At 36.5% G+C, this 20,153-nt stretch overlaps 1 long non-coding RNA gene and 1 pseudogene across 1 annotated transcript; both read right to left on the reverse strand.

The window, feature by feature from the left end:
* Positions 1-9,268: 9,268 nt before the first annotated feature.
* LOC127511095 (guanylate-binding protein 1-like) overlaps positions 9,269-20,153 on the reverse strand; it is a 39,781-nt pseudogene continuing 28,896 nt past the window's right edge.
* On the reverse strand, positions 13,389-19,536 carry LOC127511279 (uncharacterized). Its single transcript, XR_007929958.1, has 3 exons — positions 19,507-19,536; positions 16,934-17,043; positions 13,389-13,564 (listed from the first exon to the last, which is right to left on the reverse strand). It is a non-coding gene; the product is annotated as an uncharacterized LOC127511279 (long non-coding RNA).

The raw sequence follows: 20,153 nt of genomic DNA on the forward strand, positions 1-20,153 counted from the left end.
GTTAAATGTCTTAACTTTTTATTACATTATGTTAAGCGCCCTCTTGAGGAATACATTTGTAAATCCCTTTAGGGCCTGTTTACACCTGGTCACTTAATGCATTTTCAATGGTGGGATAGCTATCCGATTGTGAAAAGACCAGGTGTAAGTGTCCTCCAAAATGCTTTTGAGACAAGTTTAAATCTGAAACTCAAACCACTTCAGGAGGTGTTGTGAGACGCATTCCAGATGAAACAGGTGCTTGTACCATGAAGCTGGTTAAGGTGGATAGCCAGGTATCTTTCAGTTTACTTTGCGCCAATCCTGGGAAAATGCTGACTCAAGTTTAGATAAAGCCCCAAACAACTATGCTTGTTGTATTCTACTCCGTAAGGCCTTTCAAATGAAACGATTATATGAACTATATGATGTTTTTGACATTAAAGTACATACTACAAAAAAAGTATTTCATAAGTTATTTGCTGATAAATAATTTTTTTCATAACTCAGCACTACTTGAGAGTTAATCAAATTGGCCACATTCATTGTAAAGTTCAGACTCTAAGCTTTCAAATGACACCTCTTTTTTGTTGATCAAGGCAGTAGAAAATGGAAAAATATGATTATTAATTTTTCATAGCTAGGTGGCACCAGCGGTACACTCCGGTTTAGAGGGAAGACTCGGCACTCATTAAGAGATGATCAAAATGGTTTGATGCATTAACACTAGAACCGCTATAGGGTAAAATTTACCCGTGGCTGTTTTTCAAATTTACATATCAGATTTTCAATAAAATATCCAAGTCTCCCAGTCATTGACTTTTACTAAAATTTTGTTATTTACAATCCCCAGTTAAAAAGCGTGGTGAGTTAATATTGCTCATTATTGTCTATTTAGGGTATTTCAGTAATTTAAATAACATGGGTTATTTTAAAGGGTTAGTTCACCCAAGTTTACTGTGTGCTACATGAATAAAAACTTACACAGAGATTCAACTGATTCATTTGCATCTCTGGAGTACATGACATTGTAATGAGTATGATAAAAAGAGTTTCTGTACCTTCAACATTGATTTGAAGACCAATTGTCAATCCCCTACCCCTTACCATATCTGGGGCCCGGTAAGATAGAGATAAGTTGTAATTCCCTGAATCAGCTCTGATCACACGGTTTATAAACAGGAAATTTCTGGAATAATATTAAACTCTGTTAAGAACATGATCACATTCATTTCCTGTCATGCCAGATTTTGTTCTACAAACTGGCTCATTTTGTTTGTTGTCTATGTTGTCTATCTGCTCCAGACCTGGGGAAAAAAAAAAAAAAAAAAATTAAAGCTGCAAGCAGCATTTACCGGGGTTCAAGCATTTAAAGCCTTTAAACAGATAAAAAGGTATTATATTTTATTTAGCAAGCAAGTAAACACTTAGATCATAGATGGAAAAGACCATTTACAGGCAATTCAGTGAGGAATAACATGGTTTTTAAAGGTTTTTTGACAGTTATAACACATGGAGTGTCCTCAGAGTGTGTCCATACATATGTGTGCCAATTTTGGTGAAAATATCTAATTTCATTTTGAAGTTATAGACACTTATATATAAGAGAGCATAAAAAATGACCCATGAAAGACTTGATTGGAAGTGGCAAAAAAATCCAATCCAAAATTTTGACATTTGAGCTTTAACATTTAGTAAACCAACTTAGGTTCCGTGTTTCCTACGCTGGTTTCGTCTCGATTGGACTAAAGGTTTCGAAGATATTCACAAAAGTTTTTAAGCACTGAATCACAACGTTGTACAAACCATAAGGCGAAACCTACCATGTTTGGTATCGTTGGACTCGGTGAACATGAACCTGCCCACCGAGTTTCGTTCCGATTGGCCTCCATTAACCTTGTCTAATAGGTGCTCAAAATTCATTGGCCGATGGCGGCCATGTTTTTTGAGATACGCCAATGTCCTCATAGACTATCATGCCCCCTTGGATCAAGACACTGCATGTCAAATTTCAAGTCAGTTAGACTAACGGTTGCATAGTTACAGCTGTTTTCAAGTTTTTTTTCAAGTTATAGCGCCACTTAGTGTCCAATTGATGCGATTTTTTTTTTATCGTGACCAAAGATTGAGCCCCTACATATGTGTACCAAGTTTGGTGCAAATATCTCATTTCATTCTCGAGTTATAGCCATTTTAGTGAAAGTGGCTCTGCCCTCATTGTACTTTTTGGCGCCCCTTAGCGACCGTGAACCAAAATTTAAACTTTTTTTGGATAATTATTGATATTCAGACTCCAGAGAACATTTCTGCACTGGTTTGGTTCCGATCGGGCGAAAAACCTAGGACTAGTTCGCAAAAGTAGGTTTCAGACAAAATTCAAAATGGCGGAAAATGAAATCGTTTTGTCTGTCTTGAGCCAAGGATTCCAATGATATAAGACACTTGATTCTAGGACAAAAGGTCTAGGAGTTACTAGCGATTTTAAACTTTTGATTGCTGTAGTGCCCCCTATTGGCCGATTGGGTTCATCTCTTGTGAGGTTCTCCCCAAATTGAGGACTATCATCTGGCCAGGTTTCAAGTCTCTAGGCCTTATGGTTTGGTCTGCACAATTTGTTTTAGGGCACAAGAAAAATAATAAAAATCTGAGCAATTACAATAGGATTTCAGCACTACATCCTTGAACCCCTAAAAACAACAGGAGACAAATGTGTATAAGTATATCTGAACATGAAATAAATTATGTTATGGCAGGGTAATCGCTGGAATGTGAACAAATGTGAGATGTATATGTATTTCATTCAGGTAAAGTATCTCTAGTGTGAGAATTAGGAGTCAATGATAAACAGCTCTGATAAACCATTAGTGCGAGCACACAAGTTACTGACTGACAGCTTACTGCTTGTTCCGCTATACATAGTCAATGCTATAAATTTTAACCAAGAGTATAGAGTCCTTATTAAACATTACACACACATCAAAATGACAGTGATGCACGTGGAAACTCCTTTCATTCATACCTGGTCACTTCAAGTGTTTTCTCTGATCGGATAGCTATCCGATCGTGAAAAGACCAAAAGAGAGGGTACAGTGATTAACTCAGAAACCTAAAAATGACTCTTCAAGACAGAAAGGTTGCCGACCCCTGATCTAAGTCGTGAATGTCATGTTAATGATCACTCTGTAGCTACAGGAACATTTATTAAATGACAAAGAAATATTAACAATATTGCTTCAGAATACTTTATTACTTTTGAGTCGTTAGCAGAGAGAGATGTTGAGTGTGTAGTTATGACATGAGGCCATGCTAACCAGACAAACTTTGCTTCTGACGTATATTGAAACAAGATGTTATCAATAGGAAGGATATTGTCAATCAAGAGACCTTTGAGATTAATGTTCTTGATCCACTTTCATAAAAGATTTAAATATGTATAGAGTATCTGATAAAACTAATCTTGTAATTGTAAGTAGTACACTATTGTATAGATAAGCACAAAGATACAGACATTCAATTAAATTCCGCCTGTATTCAATAACTTTATCCCTTGAAACTTATCTTTGATCACCAAAATTACATATTTACATTTTTTTTTCTGTGAAAAAAAAAAGAAAAAGTTCATGCCTTAAAGGGTTAGTTCACCCAAAAATTATGTCATTTATTACTCACCCTCATGTCGTTCCAAACCCGTAAGTCCTTCGCATAAATTAAGATATTTTTGATAAAATCCAATGGCTCAGTGAGGCCTGCATCGCCAGCAATAACATTCCCTTTTTCAATGTCCAGAAAGCTACTATTCAGTGGTTCGGAGCGTGTATCAAACTGCCAAAGTCACATGAACTATTGAAAACACTTACAACGTAACGAAGACTCGTTTACTGAAATCATGTGAATTTGGCAATCTGAAACACTGATACCACTAGAGGAACAAATGATTTGTCGAAACAAATGATTTGTAAAGCTTCGAAGCAGTGTTTTGAAGTCGGCCATCACTAGATATTGTGGAATAAAGTCGCTATTTTGTTATTTTTGGCGCACAAAAAGTATTCTCGTCACTTTATAATATTAAGGTTGAACCACTGTAGTCACATGAACTGTTTTAAATATGTCTTTAGTAGCTTTCTGGGCATTGAAAAAGGGAGTGTTAATGCTGGTGATGCAGGCCTCACTGAGCCATCGGATTTAATCAAAAATATCTTAATTTGTGTCTTACGGGTGTAGAGCGACATGAGGGTGAGTAATAAATGACAGAATTTTCTTTTTTGGGTGAACTAATGCTTTAAAATAGCTTGAATGTAATTCTGCACCATTGCTTCATTTAGTATATGCATTCATACATTAGCCTTTTGTTTGACTGTTATCAAACAGCTAATAATGTGTTGCTAATGTTACACAAATTATGTTCCCATTCACCATCTCAGTCTGCCTTCTAACAATCAGTAGGACAATCCTTAGAAACACTTTGAACAACTCAGTGGAGAAAGGCATATAGTTCACAATAACATCATAAGCTAAAGCCCGCCGGCATGCTGGCGTGATTGGTTACAAGGTAGTTTGTGATGTCAGAAACACCAGCGATTTTAAACTGTTTTTTAAAACTGTCTTTGGTTCACTTCAATTTTAAGAAGAAAATACTCAGCAATCGTATTGACTTGTGTCAATTAATTTTTGTCTTAAAGCATATTAAAACCCCACATAGACATTTAAACAACATTAAAAACTTGATTTGCACCACAGGGGGTCTTTAAAGTTAGTACTCAGTGATTAATTATAGATTCTGTATGTAATTTACATGAAAATGCAATGAATAAATTAACAAGAAGTTACTGCTTTCTGCTGCACTGACATTAGAGCAGCTGTTACTGGGTGAAGAAACATGTGGTTTCCATTTTATTTTTTAACATAGAATTAAGCTATTTTCTTTGAAATAGCTTATGCCTGCCATGCTAAAAATATCTCCACAACCAGACCACAAGCTCTTCTCTAGCACAGTGGTAACCACAAAAACAACATTGCTGAACATTAAACACTAACAGGTTTTACTCAAAACACATAAAATACTTCATTTCAACATGTTCAAAAGAATGCAAAAGAAATTATTCATGCAGTCCCACCAAATGGATGAAGAAACTTTAGTTTTATGTATTTACATGGATTGAATAATGCAGAGGTGTCCAGACTCAGTTTAGCTGGTTCAGGTGTGTTTAAGTGGGGTTGGAGCTGAACTTTGCTGGACAGTGGCCCTCTAGGAGCAGGATTGGACACCCATGAAATAGTGCAATGAAATGAAGTTGTGACCAAATTTTCATTTTTAATTTCTCATTTTCTAAGTGTACTTCACTAATATACACTGTTAAGAAGACTAGAAAATAAATACATAAGCAGCACACCCTGCAAATGAACCCTTAGATGTTCTCTACATCTGTTCAAACAGTAAAATTAAATTTCAAATAACTGAAATTCTGCTACCCAACAGGCCCAATGTTGCAATATTTCAACATTCACCTAAAAACTATAATGTAAATGTACAGTTAGAGGACATTAGAGGCCTCCTACAACATGGTAAAGCTGTTTTTTTTTAATATAGTGACAGTATAGTGACAGTTCAACAATGGGATCTTGCCCCACATTGACTGCCATAGTATTTTTTTTTTCTACTATGGTAGTCAGTGGGGGTTGAGATCTGTTTGGTTACAAACATTCTTCCAGATTCAGCAGAACAAAGAAATGTATAGAGGTTTGGAACAACTTGAGGGTGAGTAAATGATGACAGAGTTTTCATTTTTGGGTGAACTAACCCTTTAAATACAGACCACTCCGTATTATAAGGAATGGTTGGCAACCCTATGCATAACCATAAAATCTTCAACTTAAAGCTTTTAAAACTACTTAAAACCTTCTGGTTTCCTTCAAATGCTTTTTCAATTCAACATCAAAGTTTTACTCATCTAGTTTAATATTACAACACAAATGTTTTCATTTTAATCAATAACATCATTTTGAGCTGAAATTTGACTCACATGCACCAATTTTCAGCAGCATCAGTCCAAAGATAAGAATGATTTCTTTAAAGTCCATTTTCTAGAAGATTGTTGAATTGCGTCTCATGCAGCGTCTTCACTGACAATCACAGAAACCATCTCTGAAAAACTTCCTCTTACCTCAGTGAAACGGCTTAATCTCCTGATGATCATACTGGTGTCTAAGTTTAACTACTAGATAGTTTTCTTGTAAAGGTTTATAAAAATGTAAGCTATGGAGACTAAAAAAGTTAAAGGATCCTGGTCCCATGAAAATACAAACACATTTGAATAAAGCCATTTGTAATTATAACTTCAGTTAAATAATATTATATAACAAAGATGCATAATAAATTAGTATTAGGACAAAAACCTGACAAATTTCTTGAAATACAACATCTGAATGGTGCCTTGAGGTGTGGTAACTGTAGTATAAGCAGAATAATTGTGTAGTGAATTAGCTCAAAAGGGAAATATTAATAATTATTCATAACTGGTTATGATTAATTATGAATATTTAGATCAGTTAATCAGATTATCTGGATGTAGCTACATTAAAGGGTTAATTCACCCAAAAATGAAAATTCTGTAATTAATTAATTACTCACCCTCATGTCGTTCTACACCCATAAGACCTTCGTTCATCTTCAGAACACAAATTAAGATATTTTTGATAAAATCCGATGGCTCAGTGAGGCCTCCATTGACAGCAAGATAATTAACACTTTCAGATGCCCAGAAAGCTACTAAAGACATAAAAAACCCAAATAACGACTTTTCAACAATATCTAGTGATAGGCAATTTCAAAACACTGCTTCATGAAGCTTTACGAATCTTTTGTTTCAAATCAGTGTTTCGGAGCACCAAAGCCATGTGGTTTCAGAGGCTTTTCGTTACGTCATAAGTGTTTCAAAATTTAAATAGTTTACAAGACTTTGGCAGTTTGATATGTGATCTGAACCACTGATTCGAAAAAAAAAAAAGATTCGTAAAGCTTCAAAGCAGTGTTTTGAAATCACCCATCACTAGATATTGTTGAGAAGTCTTTATTTTTGGTGCACAATATGTTTTAGTACCTTTCTGGGCATCTGAAAGTGTTGCTGGCAATGCCATTGGATTTTGTGCAGAAAATATTTAGACATCCTAAGAAGACCCTGTTGTGAAGGTTAGTATCAAGTGCGCCCCAGTAGCGAAACTGATTCTACTGGGCAATGCAGATGCACATTTTGCTGAAAACAGCTTGTAAAATGTGTACGATACAAGTTATGGTAGCATACTATACACCATTATTTATAAAAATTGAAAGGGATTCATTTTGATACTAGATGACAGGGTTTGAAAATATAACTTTTTGGTAAATATTGTGTAAATACCGTGGTAACAGTAAAAAAGTAACCAGATTCTGCGGGAAAAGACTTGGCAACACACACAGCGCACTGTCATTCAGAAGTAAACATGGAGGGCATTAAAGTAAGTGATTACATGTTTATTTATAGTGTGATCTGCCGTGGAAGCCAGCAAAATTATGCACAGGCAATATAAAAAAATAAATACAAAGATGTGACAAAAGAGAGCAGAGTCTTGAAACTTTTATGATACGAGCCCTCATGTTTTGCTTGTATTATAGAGTAATACTTACGAGTTCTGACACATCACTGCCCTCTACCGATTACCTTTTGCAACTGTCTTGATAACATTGGGTATGTAAAATCTTTGAATAGACTCACATTAGCGCAGAATCGTGATGAATGTTGATATTGAGTGACATAAAAATAGCATGAATTCCGATATGACTGTTCACACTGCAGTCGCATTACAAAACATCTGATCTATATTAAAGGAACACTTCACTTTTTTTGAAAATAGGCTAATTTTCCAACTCCCCTAGAGTTAAACAGTTGAGTTTTACCATTTTCGAATCCATTCAGCCGATCTCCGGGTCTGGCGGTACCACTTTTAGCATAGCTTAGCATAGTTCATTGAATCTGATTAGACCGTTAGCATCTCGTTAAAAAATGACCAAAGAGTTTCGATATTTTTCCTATTTAAAACTTGACTCTTCTGTAGTTACATCGTGTACTAAGACCAACAGAAAATGAAAAGTTGCGATTTTCTAGGTCGATATGGCTAAGAACTATATTCTCATTCTGGCGTAATAATCAAGGAAATTTGCTGCTGTACCATGGGTGCAGCAGGTGCAATGATATTACGCAGCATCTCTTACAAATGTCTCCATGGTTGCAAGGCACGCTCCCTGTGCAAGCAGCGGGTCACAGGCACTGCGTAATATCATTGCGCCTCTATTGAAATATTGAAACTCTTTGGTCATTTTTTAACGAGATGCTAACGGTCTAATCAGATTCAATGAACTATGCTAAGCTATGCTAAAAGTGGTACTGCCAGACCCGGAGATCGGCTGAATGGATTCGAAAATGGTAAAACTCAATTGTTTAACTCTAGGGGAGTTGGAAAATGAGCCTATTTTCAAAAAAAGTGGAGTGTTCCTTTAAATTTAGTACCACATATGGAAGTGGCACAAATCAGAATTGAAAAGATCAGATTCCATGTGGTTTGTACTGTTCACACTGTCAAGGGGAAAACAGATATGAGTCACATGTGGGCAATAAAATAAGATTTGGGCCACATTTACCTGAAGTGTGAACGTAGGCTTAGTTAATACAACACGAATATACTGTATACAATTTGGGACAGTTTGATTGTTAAATGGAGCTAATGTTCTCTCCTAAGTGTACTGGGAGTTTGCAGTGTTCTCTGTGCCACATGGCTGGTGGTGGGGGGGTCGTCAAATTATGAATACCAACAGAGAATTATTTCTTAAAGAAATCACTTTCCTTTAATGTCTACATAAAAATTATTCTGTACAGTCTGACGTTAATGACAACTTAAGAGTTGCTAGAGGGGCATGATTTACAGAACTTCACACACTGGATGAGAAGTGCCACATCTTTAACAAGAATTTGGGACAATTATAATGCAGGATTATGAAATGTTTTCTAATTTTAATAGAAATAATCAGATTGAACATTTTAATATTAGAAAAAGTAATAGTATAAGTTGGTTGCCAGATATATATTCTTTTAGGCTTAATTTATGATTCAAGCTTAATTCTATTTAATGTTGTAAATGAGTCTATTTATAAATGATATTTTAATGATAATCATGCATATATCTGGGCCTATAGCCTATGTATTTTTGTATGTCATATTTGTACCAGATATTTGTTGCCATTATGGCAAGAGGCTAAGTCTGGTGTACAGCTGCATTAGCAGCGGCAGGGACGTGAACATGACACTGAACCACCGCTGGAACCGCCGAGACCGCCGAGTAGCAGACATAAGAGTAGAGCGGAGGGGTCTGACTTAGGCCTCGGCATGCTCATGATTGCCTTCATCTGCTCACTGTGTTGCCTCATCATCAGATTCATAGTCTCATCATGTCTTTTGTTCATGTTTTCCACCATCTTTTTAAACATCTGGTCACTTTTCTTTTCTGCTTCTTTATTCTTCCTCCTGAAGTCCTCTATCTCTTTAGTCATCATGTCTGCCTTCTCCTTAAAGCCCTTCTCCAACAGATCAGCCTGCTCCCTCAGTTTACTCTCCATGGCACGGTCAGCCTCCTCTCTCTGGAGCCTCAGCTCCTCATCCATCTTCACCTTCATCTGTCTCATCCTCTCTTCATTGCTCTGTCTCTCTGCTTCCATCTTCTCTTCAAGTTGTTTCTGCTTTTGTTCCTTGGTATTTATTTCCTGAGCCAGGAGAACAGCCTTCTCTCTTTCCTCTGGAAGAAGATTAGGCAAATAAAATAAAGTTTAACGGAAAGTGTAAGAAAGTGTAACATTGTACCTAATTTTGCATTGCATTTTAAATCTTGACTTTACAATTCAATGAGGCATTGAGGCAATTCACTGAAAGTTGTTGAAGAGAAAAGTCCACAATCAGATGATAAATGTAACCGGGAGTTGTTAATGTTGTTCATTGTTTAGCACGGGGCTCTTGATTTGACATGCATCTATATTATTCGAACTTTATCTGTGAGGAGATGTATAAGTGATGCACATCTTAAACCCATAATTGAAGAGTTCTGCATGATCCGAACAATGCGTGATGGTTGACATGCAGTTTAGTACCTCCCTCTAGCAAAACATTTCTGCAAAGGTTATTTCTATTCAGATGATCAGCCAGTCAAGGGTATTGTGCACTGTTCTTCAAAACCAAGTGCTAAACAATATTTGGCATGCAAGAAGTTTATCAAATCGATAACATTGGATGAAATAACTATCTTTACTCTAAAAGCTAAAATAGCTGTTTTGTAGTTGAACACTGAAAGAATTATATAAAACTTTACCTACAAGCATATTTTTCATTTATTTATATATATATATTTTTAAAGTTGGCAAATATTGCCGGCATTTTTGATCGTTTTCAGCAAAAAAAAAAAAAATCATTACATTTCATTTTGTTGAATGAATATCTGAACATGCAATATATCAAAATAAAAGGCAGAGTCTCTGCTTTTGAACAAACAATAACCAAATATATATATATATTTTCTAGCTTCACGCAATCTTTTATCCACACTTGAATGTGGGTAATTTTAATAAAAAGCAATATTATGAACAAAAAGCTGAGAAAATCACATTTTTGACAAAGACTACAACATGCATAAGCAATACTTCTATCACTTGTTTCTGCTTCTTCTTCATCTGTGTTTTGATCTGGAGATTCTGTACTCTTTCAGGAGATCGTATAACATACCGTATAACATAGATTGGCAGAAATTTGTCAATGAGGAGGAAGAGTTGTGTCATAAATGACGGAAAATTCTGTCAAAGGTGGGGAAAGAGGATAAGATTGAAGATGTATGTAATGGTGACCAGAATCAATGAGGAACATGGAAGGAAATATACTGCTATATTTGATTATTAAGCCCTTAGTTTCACTGCAAAGATGCCATCATTTCACAGATGTACTCTTTCTCCACTAGATGGTGCTATTGTTGCCTCATCCAGGATGTAAAAGACTCTCACCCATTATCTTTTTCTCCTTCTCAGTCAGTTTCTTGTCGGCCTGCAGAATGGCGTTAGAATCCACAGACTTCTGCTTCAGAAACTCTTCAAGTGTGTCTTCCGCCTGTAAACAAAACACATGATAATCTGAAAACTGCTACTACTGCTATTATTATTTACTAAGTACTGGGGTTCATGTGATCCCGCCCACTGCCAGTTTACTAAATAGTATTTCAACACCCCGGATTGCCATTTGGTAAAAAACACAGCATATTTCAGCCATGGAAGCCAGCAAATGAACTGGATCAGCGATTATACCAGCCTTGCATAAGGATTCAAACCAGGAACCTACTCTTTTTTTTTTCCCAGTTGAATTCTCTACCCCTAATCCACTGTTTCCCACATTATATGAACACATATTCTAGGAAAACATGACAAACATCTTACAGATTGAAAGCATGTGAAACCTGTGATGTTGCAGTAATTGTGTCAAATGTTGATACTCACCTTGACTCCTTTATTGTCTTGGATTTTATATTCCTTTACAATGTCTTCAAGGTCCTGGGAGAAGAGAACATAACCACCTGATATGGCATAAAAACCTTTCTTGAGTTTTTCTGTCATTGGTGCCGAAAGGGATGACAGGAGATTGTCACATCTTTTTTTTGAAGCCTCCTCATTTTGACACAGATATCCATCAAAGAGTTTATTAATTTTTTCCTGCAGCATCACATAAAATATCAGAGACATTAAACATCATTTAGAGGCTACAACTATTGGAAAAAAAAAAAAAAAAAAAAAAAAGTTTATTATACAATGGCCATTTAAAATAATCTTTTTTTTTTTCAGCTTTTGATTCAGATTAAGAGACATAATTACCCATTACAGCCAAAACAATGGGTCTTATTCACCAATACTTTGTAAAATTTGTTCTTAGAGAACAAATACTACAAAATAGTACTATTCTTGTTTAGCAACTAGAAGTTGGTGCGCACTGTGATAGATAGATAGATAGATAGATAGATAGATAGATAGATAGATGCTTGAATAACAGTTCAATAGGAGTTGTACATTATTTACTGGGCTTCACCTCAAGACATTTCATGAATGTCCCCTCACTGTCCTTAAAGGAACGCTTCATGAAGGCTTGTGTCGCCATGCTGCTGAGACGTTGGTGTTCTGAGGACACATCCTTCAGTTCCAGAGGGAAGGAGTCCTTCAGCTTCTCCATTCCACTCTGGTAAACCTCAAGCCCCTCCTTCACTGCAGCCTCATTCTCAATCAATGCCATAGCAATCACAGCATTCTCCAGAAATGGAACTTCACCACTGGAGATTGTGTCTACATATGTCTTCACCAGCTGACCCAGAACTTCAGGGAAGGAGAAGGGTCAGACACAAGGAGATTAACTTGGAGGCTGTAGATTAATAACTTGCAGTCCAGAAAGAATCATAAACAATGTCATAGCTGAATTGACAGCTCAATTTATGCTATTTTTAGTGGGAATAATTAGCATTTGCCACTTGTTCAGTGTTATTACATCACAAAGATGGAGGGATGTTTCAGTTTAGAAATTAGTCTCTAGGTATGGGGCTTAACATCAGCGTTATGGTGCAATGAGCGCACAACCTAACAAACAGCAGCTTGGGTATTCGAACCAAAACATGGTTCCTCTGTTGACAGCAGTTTACTACAGGAGAAATACACGTCTAGTTACTACTTCTATATAAATGTTTATTTTGCAAATGTCACGTCACATCATTTCATATATCCTATCGACTCACCTCTGCCTGTGACTGTGTGTCCATCCTTCAGCCTTTTCACTTCACTCCTGTCAAAGATGAACTTGCAGAAATGATCTGAGACCTTCTGGAAATCTGGGGAAAGGTCAGCAGGATCCAAGCTCTCCAGACGTGACACATTCTCTGGGTTGGTTGGAAACGGGAAAGTAAAACACTTCCGGGATGGGAAATAATTTCGGATACATTCCCGTGGAAGGTTGAACTCTTTAACTGTTCTTGAAGAGCCTTTAAAAGATACGAGACACCACTTTGTCAAAGAGGTTAGCAAAATACAGTGTAGCTTGTAAATTGCCTTTCCCTGTTGCTTTTGGTTGCTTGCATGCTTTAACAGAAATTAAAATTTTAAGTCAAGTTTTAAGTATTTCCCAGGCTCAGTGACATTTTCTCAAATTGTAAATATAGTAAGCAGCCAGCTGGTTATGATGGTGTAATAAAGCCCTCAGTATAATACAGACTCTTTCAGTCAGGATTTATTTTGTGCTAGTGACTGGCTGTACATACTCTTCCCAATGATGGTCAGCTCATTTAAAGCTCAATTTAATTATTACCTGGTTTCAGCTTCAAGGCATATTCTAAATATTGGTCCTCAGTCACATATTTTCCATTGATTTTTTGTTCCAAGGTGAAGTCCCTCACAGCCCAGATGAAACTAGGGAAGAACTTCACAAACTCTGAGTCGTCTTCACCCTCATCAGAGGATTTGACCTTTATATACTCAGTCAACTCTGTGACATATCTGGAGGTGGTTTAGGTTTGAACACCAAGTAAACAGAGAAAATAAAAATACCATAGAGAAAATAGACAACTACATGTGACATGGACATTTAAAGGAACACTATGGTGTCTTAATACTGTACAGTATAGCATAATGTACAGTACAGTGCCTGTGAAAAAACACAGACAACAGAGCAAACAGAGAGCAGAATGGATATATCAGAGAAGGATGTCTCTGGATGAAGTATGTTAAACAAATTAAATATTTACGCCTATATAGCCACTGTGCGCAAGCTGATAAATAATTCTCTTCCTAACACTTGAACTGATGAATTCACACAAAATGATGTTAAAAAAAAAAAGCCTGAATTAGCAAGTATCCTAGTAAACATAGTTGGTAATATCTTAATTGAACAGTAAACAGTCGTGAAATAAAACGCACGTGTAACAGTATATTGGAACCGTGCAGTCGGTCTTAAAGAGACAGCAGCTTAATAAACCTTAATGTTTGTGCTATTTGTAATTGGATTATTTGTTCTTATTTTATAACTGACCGTTGTATTTTTAAATTTACATTAATTAGGCTAGTAGTTTTTACTGTAGTATCAAAAATTGTAAGATAATTGTGATTCTCTTTCATTATTGCCACTCCCCTTAAATTTCGCCAGTGTTTTTATGGTAAAGTTGCCTATGCGTTTTTTTTTCTTTACATATTTTATATCCTTGTCCATGTCATGCTGGGCAAAAATCTGTTTTGACTTCCCTTGGCTGTGTTTGAAGTTGAATATTGAATTTAACTCAAGGAGGGTTTTTTTTTTTTTTTGGATGTGTAGTTGTGTTTGGTCCTGTCCTGTGGCTGTACTGTCCATCTGTCTGTAAATCTAAAAATACTAAAATATATATATGTAACGGAGTCGCTGTGTGAGTAAACCTCACGCTAGAGGTTACAGACTTTAGCCTCCTCGTTAAAGCGTCCAACTCCCACGCCGGAGACCCAGGTTTGAGGCCCAGAGCAGGGTGAGTAGGACCTGGGTAGAGGGGTTACATTGGTGCCGTGACCCGGATGGGAGTGAGGTTTAGGGGGGTGAGTGCAATGAAGGCCAGCTAGTAGTCACTGTGCAAGTAAACCTCACTCTTCTGATCTCAAGAGATGCTCTAGCGACTGACACTAGGGGTTGCAGCCTTTAGCCTCCTCATTAGAGCGCCGTAGACCCAGGATCGAGGCCCGCGCAGAGTGGGGTGAGTAGGACCTGGGTAGAGGGGTTACATATATAATATATATATACTGTATATAAAACACTTTAAATTGGCAGTAAGAACAATTAAGTCAAATGAAAACCACATTTTCGTTGACAGCTAAATAAATGCTTGTTTATTAGTAATGCTCTGGCACCATCTCGCTGTCAGAAAAACTGTAACACACAGCCGAATTGGATTACTAAATGCGTGACGAAATTACAGCATGATAAATAAAAAGAGGTATGGTTGTTTCAAACAAAATTTGGGTCAAATATGGACAAAAATGATCACATTTTTTTAAAGTAAACTTTTAACCCAATGGTTTGGTTTTGTCCATTTCGACCTTAAATCTGGGTTGAAAGAACCCAGCATTTGTAGTGTAAAGAAGGCTTAGGTAACCATACAAAAATATATCAATAATTCTCTTAATGAGCTAATTTTACACTAATGGTCATTGTTTTTAAAGTAACTGAGTCACATAGCAGCTTGAAATATTGAACAAGAATATTTACTTCTTATATAAATTAAACCACGTATTAAAAACGCTTTGATTATTGATGTGTACCAACACAAACTGAAAGTTACATTTCATCATGGGGCATTTCTAACGAAACACGATGGAGACCAGGACTGGAGTTATTGGTTTATGACTTGCTTATGAATTTATTGCTTTGTCAAGACTAAATAAGTACAAAAATACATACTTTCTTCGTTCTTGGCACTTTTTTTCTGTTCCTGAAGGATAGTTTCATTTTGCAGCCATAGCCATGTCGAAATGCATGTTATTATCTGTCGCACTGCACGATGTCTGAGTCCGAAACGGTTATTGAATAAATATAAATCATTATTAAAAATATTTCAACATGACTCTGCATATGTTTAGTAGACACTGCACATATATTTGCCTGTTATAAAGAAATATTCACATTATGGTAAATTACCGGCAAGGGGGCCCCCTGGTGGTTCGGGGGCCCTAAGCAACTTTCCTAGTTTGCCTATAGTGAGAATCGGCTGTGTGTGGGGCCCTGCGCACCAAGATTCCCACCTCAGGGCGGGTGGGACACAGGTATTGCAGAGATAGTGGTACTATCTCCCAAGGCAGTCCAAAAAAACAAAGTTGCACATGCCACAGCTCTAGCCATCCGTGTCACAAAGCACACAACAAGTGCATTGGCATTAAGTGCTGTTAATGCAATGGAATGCAAAATAAACATGTGCCACCATGCACTGTGCATGCTGTTCTTCAAAACTTAACCCCGGAAACTGAATATTATAAATTTAAGCTGTAGAATTTAAAATCTACAGCAGGGGGAGCAGAAATGCTAAAACAGGCAGAGCCACAACAGTCAAAGTTGATATTCTCCCTTTGGCTTTTTCAAGCTGCTGATAAAAAGAGTTGAGCCATTTTTTCTTAGAAATCTGCTCTTGGGTCATTGTAAAGCTGACGCCTGTCCTGCAAGGGAGGGAGGAAGGTTGTAAAGGCCAGGACTTCCCTTGCTATAGAGCATAGAAACTTGAATATATTCTCCTACTATTGAAGGATATTGGGAGTGGCACCACTATACAGTCTACATGGGTCATTTTGGATGCTCCCTTGAGGATGATGTGTTCTGACTCTGGTTTAATAATCCATAGTGTCAATTTATGCTATGCCCATTATGTCTGTGCATATTTACAGCTAAGTGAGGCAAGCATTCCCTCAGCATGGCATAGTGGGTATTGGTTCCCCATAGCAGCAATATCAGACGCAGTGTCTTGTTCCCCTTCTCAGGGAACTGGGGTTACAGACTTTTTCCTGCTACTAAAAGAAGTAATAAAAGTTGTTTTTGGACTAATGTGGTAGTTGAGTTCTGAAACTTACATTATATTTTTATAGTACAATGAACTCTTATATTTGAATTCTAAAGATAAATCGCTTATTGTTTTCCTTATTTGTAAGTTACTTTAGATAAAATGCTGCTAAATTAATAAATGTAAAGGTAAAAAAGTGCACCATACTTGTTGGGTCCAGAACCTGCCTCAACTGCTTTGAATGTATATAAATAGTGGTGAAATTATTAAAGAATTAGTAGTATAAGGTAAGGAATACAACGATGTACTAATCCATGAAATATCAACTCAAAGAATGTATAATGTATGAATGAAAGGATACTGCAGTTCCTCTATGGCCCTGTTGTCGATCGTCCCTTGGCTGTTCAGCACTAGAGTGCTACTCAGAAGGACGGCCAGAGAGAAGATCTTGGTGTCATGCTTTGAGTCCCCCTGAGACAGATTGGATACAATCATTTGACAAAGAATGACATTGCAAGATTATTATCATACAAAAACCCTTGACAGCATAGTGGATCTGTGCACACCCTGCAGGTAAAAATGTGTTTTGAGTTTTTTTAACTGTTTCTTTTCTGTGAACTGGTCTCTCAAACTTAAAATAAGTGCCCTGGCACTTTAAGCTAATGCAAAAGAACTAGCAACAATGAAAGCTGACTTTGTTGTCGCCAAACATCAGCTACGTCTTGGCCAAAAGTTGTGTTTGAACTAGTAGTGTAGCCTCTAGGGGGCCTGGGTGGGTCACCTCAAATTTCTGATTGCTTAAAGGATTAGTTCACTTTCTAATTAAAATTTCCTGATAATTTACTCACCCCCATGTCATCCAAGATGTTTATGTCTTTCTTTCTTTCTTCAGTCGAAAAGAAATTAAGGTTTTTGATGAAAACATTTCAGGATTATTCTCCTTATAGTGGACTTCAACGGACCCCAAATGGTTGAAGGTCAAAATGACAGTTTCAGTGGAGCTTCAAAGGGCTTTAAACGATACCAGACGAGGAATAAGGGTCTTATCTAGCGAAACGATCGGCCATTTTCTAAAAAAAATAAAAATAAAAATGTATATGCTTTATGAACACAAAGGCTGTCTGGCTTCCGCTGTCCAACACTGAATGTCCTACACCTTCCCTATTCAAATTACGGAACTAACGTGGCGCCAGTTCCATTTTTTGCGTAATTTGAATACGGAAGGCGTTCTGGTGGAAGCTAGATATTTTACTTCATAACTTCTTCAAATATGGATATTTTTTTATACAAATGCATCGCTTCGCTTCAGAAGGCCTTTATTAACCCCCGTGAGCCGTGCGGAGTACGTTTATGCAAAAACAACAAAAAAAATATCCGAGCATCCCCCAAAGAAAATAACTGTCTATATCAGCAGGTATAAATAATTTATATTTGTCATTCAAAAAGGGAAACCAAAACTAGGACTGCAGATATACAAACCGTAAACAAAGCAGCACTTGCTTACCATTTTGAATATCAATCATGCTGATCATTTTCTTCATTCCAGGCGACTCGTGTTATTATGAAAACATTCAACATACTCAATCAGCCCAAACAAAAAAACAACAGGGTCCAACTAGTGCTTATGGTGCAGAACAATGGAAAAACTGGGCTGGCCAATGCTCAACAATGGCCCGACGTTGGTCGACCGTCGGCTTGGTTTATAGGGATTTAAAATCTAGAGCTTTTGCTAACTTTTCTTTGTTATTAACTACTTCAGTTCACAAATGATCCTATCAAAACAGTTCTTGAGTTAACAGTAAACCGAAGAGATCCGAACAGTTCTACAATAAACAGTACACTGAGAACTGATGAATGAGCTGATACTATGAGCACGAGTCTACAGGGATTTGACTGACAGGGCAATGAGTAATGTTCTAATTTTTGTAGTACAATTACAGAAATTATAACAAATAAGTTGTATTAGAAGTATGTTTATGACTTTTATCTGATGAGGCAAAAGTAAAGTTAGGCTACAATTATAGCCGAAAGGATCAAATATGTACAGGAAACATGTTTAAAGACTTGCTTGTATGATTGTGACAGTATCATTATTAATACACTCTGACCAGTTCACAGTTGGACTAAACAATTCGACAGCAGCAGTTCTTGCGTCAAGATGTACACTGAACCGGTGGCGGCAGTTTGAGAACTGTGTCTTTTGGATATGTGTTTGATTGTACACAAAGCTGGGATGTCCAAATTACATGATGATGTAAAAAAGAACTAAAGAACCATTTTTTAACCGGTTCAGGGAAATGAATCTGGCTTCCCAGCACTAATTACTGTAGAGTTTTTCAGAAATATGGGTGTGAATTTAGAAACATGTTTTGGAACAAACTGCTCTTTTGGAAAATGTGACAGACTTGTTTTGTTTTGTGACCTTTTGTGACCTTGCTTATCAAATAGTGTATTTTTTTGCATGCTGTTTAAAAATTTCATAGATTTATTTGTGAATCTCACTGCATCTTGTGCTACACCTATGCTGCTTTTACAGAATACTTAAGTATATCATTATATCACATAATCAGATGAACTTATAAAGGTAGAAATATACTTGTGGTACATAATCTACATTTAATACACTACATTTTTATGTTATCACAAATAAAGTCATTATTTAGCTGCTAATTATGCATTCTGCTTAATTTTATCTGTGCTATAGCTAGTGTTTGGTCATTTTTGAGTGTAAAACATTGCTTAGCACATTCTTTGATAGCATAGATAACCACAATAGGTCTTTGCCTTCTGAACTCAGTGATTGACAATTCTCTGTTACCTTCCAATGATATTGAGTGGAAATAATAATAAATATTGTTAAACATATTTTATTATTCTCATCAATGGTTCTCATGTATGCTTTGCCATATTATATCATATAGGTTGTTATGTTACCTTGTCCACGTCTCCGAGTCCCTCAGTGTCTATCTCTGTATCTCTGTATTTAAAAAATATATTTAGTTACCACTTGTAGTTCACTATAGGTTCAAATGTACTATAAGTGGTATCTAAATACATTTTTAAAATACAGAGATAGTATATTAAAAGCACATTTTAGTTCATATTTCATGGTGTCTCAAAATAGCACAGTTGAGTACACTTAGATGTTCTTAAGATTATCTTAAGAACTACTAAAGAAGAACTTTTAGTATATTAAGTACAAAATTAGTGCACGAAAATAGAGCACTTTAAGTACAATATAGAAATGTACTTTTTTTCACCTGGGCCTTAAAGGGGTGATGAACTGAGAAATCAAATTTTCCTTGAGCTTTTGACATATTAGAGGTCATCATACTATAAGAATATCCTGTAAGTTTCAGAGCTGAAAACTTCTTTGTTAGTCCAATAAAAGCTTTTATTGACACCAGACCCAGCAAACGACAGGATTTTCAAAGTGGTGATCTATGACGTCAAAGGGCAGCAAGCACCGCCTCCGCAGAAGAAGATCAACGCCTACTTCATCCCTGCCTGTTTAGCCCCGCCCACCGATTCGTGCATGACATGCAATAAAATAGGTAGCCTAAATAACATAGGCCTATGTG

This window comes from Ctenopharyngodon idella, chromosome 4 (assembly GCF_019924925.1).
Source record: "Ctenopharyngodon idella isolate HZGC_01 chromosome 4, HZGC01, whole genome shotgun sequence".
Lineage (NCBI taxonomy): Eukaryota > Metazoa > Chordata > Actinopteri > Cypriniformes > Xenocyprididae > Ctenopharyngodon > Ctenopharyngodon idella.